A 5,332-nucleotide genomic window follows, 5' to 3' on the forward strand; every position below is an offset into this window, starting at 1 on the left:
TTAAAATGTCCTGACACCTCCTTATAATATTAGATATAATCCATATCTGCTTTTTCCAAATCCGGCGGAGAGGACGAGAGACAAGGAAGACAAGAGATGGGGAGGACGACAGACGAGGAGGACGAGAGGACGAGAGACGAGAGACGAGGAGGACGACAGACGAGGAGGACGAGAGGACGAGAGACGAGAGACGAGGAGGACGACAGACAAGGAGGACGAGAGGACGAGAGACGAGAGACGAGGAGGACGACAGACAAGGAGGACGAGGAGGAGGAGGAGGAGAGACGAGAGCATGAGAGACGAGAGGACGACAGACGGGGAGGATGAGAGACGAGAGGACGAGATACGAGAGGAGGAGGACGAGAGACGAGGAGGACGACAGACGAGGAGGACGAGAGGACGACAGAGGAGGAGGACGACAGACGGGGAGGACGAGAGACGAGGAGGAGGAGAGACGAGAGCATGAGAGACGAGAGGACGACAGACGGGGAGGATGAGAGACGAGAGGACGAGATACGAGAGGAGGAGGACGAGAGACGAGGAGGACGACAGACGAGGAGGACGAGAGACGAGGAGGACAACAGACGAGGAGGACGAGAGGACGACAGAGGAGGAGGACGAGAGACGAGGAGGAGGAGAGACGAGAGGACGAGATACGAGAGGAGGAGGACGAGAGACGAGGAGGACGAGAGGACGAGAGAGGAGGAGGACGACAGACGAGGAGGACGAGAGGACGACAGAGGGGGGGACGAGAGACGAGGGACGCTCTGGATCAACAGGATCCACTTTGTCTTCCGCCCCTCGAGGCGGCGCCGCAGCTGGACCTGGTTAGCTGAGCTGTGGTTTCCCTCCTGATGGTCATGGACAGGAAGAGTTGTAACATCACTACGAGAAGTGTAACTAATGACTTTTGTAAATTGCGTAACGCCGTCACAGCCACTGACGTTTCAACGGGCTCGATACGTGAAGCAGACATGATGTAGATGTAGTGTGACGCACTGGGACAGACACACGACTCTCCAACCTTCATCATCACCCACAAAGTCTCAAGAGATGACGTACAAAACAAAACAATGACTTTCACATCCCATTTCACCCGTGCAGACACTGAACGCACCACGACATCGTAACATACAGTCAATGAGGAAATCAATATTCACATCACTTCCTGTTTTAAGACTTCAGTCACTACACATCTGATCACAAATAATCATCTTTCTTCTTCTACTCCTCTTTCTCTACTTCCTCTGTCTCACCTTCTCCCTTTATCTCCTTCCTCTGCCCCCCTCCCTCTGTAGCAGATGGACAGATAGCTGCCCCCCCCCCCCCCCCCTCCTCTATCTGCGGTGTCTCACTCGTCTCTTTACAGATTTAAGCCTCGAGGATTTCTACGCACGCCAACCCCGTGAACTTGACCCCTGGACGAATTCATCAAAGGACCCCCCCCCCCCCCCCCCCCCTTACTGCCCCTCCCCTTCACCCCCCCCCCCTTACTGCCCCTCCCCTTCACCCCCCCCCCCCTTACTGCCCCTCCCCTTCACCCACCCCCCTTACTGCCCCTCCCCTTCACCCCACACACACACACACACACACACACACTCCCCCTTTTCTTGTGTTGTTTTCTTTTGAATCACTTTGTTCCCAATAGTTTTATATTTGTACTAGTTCTACTTATACATTGTTTTTCTAACTAATCTCTCAAATCAGAGTTAAAAATAGGCTGTCAATCAATCCATCAACCACCTGAACAGCAAACAAAAACACAAGAGATGACGGACTGCTCTGCTGGATAGATATAATCTATATGATCTATATCTACAGATATGATAGATAGGAAGAGGGGAAGGTAAGTGAGGAGGAGCAGGAAGGAGGGTGGAGATGAAGAAGAGAAGGAGGATCTGGGGAGGAGGAAGAGGGGAAGACAAATGAGGAGGAGGAGAAGAATGGTGACAGGTAAGAAAGGAGAGAGAGAGGAAGAGGAGGAAGAAGAGGAGGAAGAGTCAACAAAATGGCAGGTTTTAAAGGCAGGAAGCCCGGCTTTTCTTGTCGTTCCTATTTTAACCCAAATAATGATCACAACCACAAACAAACCTCAACCAGAGTTATGACATCATATCTGCTGCTGCTCTAAAGGGAAACCAACCAATCAACCAATCAACCAATCAACCAACCGATCAACCAATCAATCAATCAATCAATCAATCAATCAACCAATCAATCAATCAATCAACCAATCAATCAATCAATCAATCAATCAATCAATCAATCAATCAATCAATCAATCAACCAATCAATCAACCAATCAACCAATCAACCAACCGATCAACCAATCAATCAATCAATCAATCAATCAATCAATCAATCAACCAATCAATCAATCGATCAATCGATCAACCAATCAATCAATCAATCAACCAATCAATCAATCAATCAATCAATCAATCAACCAACCAACCAATCAATCAACCAACCGATCAATCAATCAACCAATCAACCAATCATGCAGTCCCACCCTATAATCCAGTGTGAATTAAGAGATCTGATCCGAGGCTCATGACGACGCATGTTGTTGACAAGTCGGCGATTGATTGAGACAATAACTGATCAATAACTGATAATGAGCTTCTCCGGCTTCACCGAACTCTGTCTCACAGGCTCAGTGATGTAAATCTGCAGGAATCCCATTAGACTGAGAAAGTCTGGACCTGGACCCGCTTAGTGAAGCTGCTCCGTCTCTCAGCGTAAACGCTGATTAGCAGCTGAAATGTTAGAGTCTGCGGAGACACGCTGTAAATCCTGCTGCTCGCCGAGCCCAGTGATCGCAGAGAGAGAGGCGGCGTGGGAAAACCTGCTGCTACAGCTGGACGTCTGTCCAAACCATCAGACGCTGCGACCACAGCCGAGCGCTGGGAACAGGTCTTATTATCAGGATCTACCTGGAACTGGTTCTGACGAGAGAAAGTCTCACAACCAGAGGAACTGGAAATGTAGTTCTGTGACGTGAAGAAAGTCACTGAAACTTTGAGAAGAGGATTGAACGTCAAGACAACATCAGAGAAAAAGGTTGTTTGTCCGCAGGACGAGAAGCTCCGGAGCAGATTTCCAGTGAACTCGGTGACAGATGTCGATCTGGACAAAGAGGCGGAGAAATGTAGAAGATACCAGATTTAACTGTGGTTTCATGAGGACGCTTCTTCTAAATCTCAATCTGAACAGGAAGTGTGTTGAAAGTCACTGCTGATTCACTCGACCACCAGCGACGGAAAGAGGAAGGAGCGGAGTTCTTCCTCCGTCAGAAACACATGACACCGATCGGACAGCTTGTCAGCGACCTTGTAAAAGTGATCCATGGAGTGAGTCCTGGTAGAAGCCGGGACCCAGGCGCGGGTCGAGGCCCGGGCGCGCTGCTCGCAATCGTCCCGTCCGGTTTTAGGAGGTGCTGGATGACGGAGCTGTAACACGAGGAATTCCTGCTGCAGCTGCCCGGCGCTCGAGGGCACCGGCCCCCTCAGTCCGCCTCGGCCCCCGACGACGTGCGGCCCTTCATGTAATCCCGGCTCTCAGACCCTGACGCCCAAACCTCAGAGCTGAACCCTCGCGTCCTTCAGCCCCGCCCACTTCAACCCGTCGTGTTCACGCTCGGTGCTGAGCTGATGGAGTGGGACGTCGTTCACCTCGTCAGGGAGTGTTCTGTGTTCAGGAGGAGAGGCGGGACACGCAGGGGTTCTTTCCATCTCCTTTAAACATGTCGAGAACATTGGAACCTTCAAACCTGAGTTTCTGGTTTCACAAGTGTCACGTAGACGAGCGATCAATGTCAGAACAGGTTTTGGCGAGTTTCCTCTTTTTCCTGGGACGTGAACGTTTCCTGCTGGAATTTTATTTATTTTGTGGAATCTGAAGGACGAGTGCGGGTTCAGCTCCGAGGAATGTGGAACTTTTAAACAAACTTTAACTGGAGTCGCTGGGAGAGTCGACGGACGAGATCACCAGAATGTGGAATCAAATCATTTATCGGCTCAGGATCAGGAATCTTTCGTTCTTCTGCCTTTTTTTTTCTCCCATTTCTGGACTTTGGAGGTTCCTGATCCCAACACCTAAAGATAGAAGAGTCTTCTGTTCAAATCAGTTCGAGGTACATTTGTGATGTTGTGTTTGATTAATAAAACCAACAGTCCAAATGCCAGGTGTAACCATAGCAACAGCGACGAAATATAGTTTCAAGAGAATACGACTTTTATGAGTCAGAGCAGAACTTTATAAGAGTTATATTTCCACAGTGTTGTTTTAACCTCTGACCCCACACATCAGTGTCCCCGTGACTCCATTTACATTTAATCCTCGTCCGTTCCCGCAGCAGCTGGGATTGTAATCTGGTCGCGCCTCGCCGCTCCGACCACAGCGCCGCTCTGAGAGCTCCTGGTCGTCCACACGCTCTGTTTACACCGTTTGGTTTACAACAACTGAGGCCAAAAGAAAAAGAATATACTTGACTTTCTGATGTGGGACGTTCGCTGAGTGCATCTGCGTGTCCACGCCACCTCATCACTTCTGCCTGGGCCCAAACACATGTTTCCCTTTTAGAGTCACTCTGCAGCGAAGGCATTTGTACGTGTAGCATCAACATTGTGACAGGCGGCTCTGTGAATCCTCGCCAGCTTCTCCGCCACCCGCCGACTCCTGCGCGGCGAAGGGGAGGTCACCGAGGGTCGTGGGTAAAATAAGCAGAGGGAGGACGGTGATCATAAAGAGGGTAGAGGAACATAAAGATCCAGAGAGAACTCACAGGACGTGGGAGGAGGAGCCAGTGTCGGGAGGGGGAGGGGCCTCTCTGACGAGCAGTGACAGAATTCGCCGCCTCAGCTCTTAAACTCAGAACTGAGGTCAGCTTCGCTTTTTTTCCTTCTTTTTATCCACTTAAAGACCAGTTTAATATACAAGCCCCGCCCACACATGCTCTCGACCAATGGTGAGTCAGTGTCAGCTGTGAATTATGACGTCTCAGCCTCAGTTACAATCTTCAAATAACTAATGAAAATCAGAAACATGAACATTTGAACAAACATCAGTGTGATGAGAGCGACCTCACGTGACATGGAGGGGGCGGGGCTTAGGACCTGTACTGCAGTCAGACACCAGGGGGCGATCAGGAGGATAAGAAATCACAAGTTCTTATTTACTTTTGATAATATTCAACCACTTGTCAACGGTCAAAGACCTGAGCACCATCAATCTGTAATGCAGCATCCATCACACACACACACACACACACACACACACACTGGACGCTCTTATCTGATGCACACACACCTCGTCTGGGCTTTAAAAGCGC

Source organism: Scophthalmus maximus, chromosome 1 (assembly GCF_022379125.1).
Source record: "Scophthalmus maximus strain ysfricsl-2021 chromosome 1, ASM2237912v1, whole genome shotgun sequence".
In the NCBI taxonomy this organism is placed as follows: Eukaryota; Metazoa; Chordata; class Actinopteri; order Pleuronectiformes; family Scophthalmidae; genus Scophthalmus; species Scophthalmus maximus.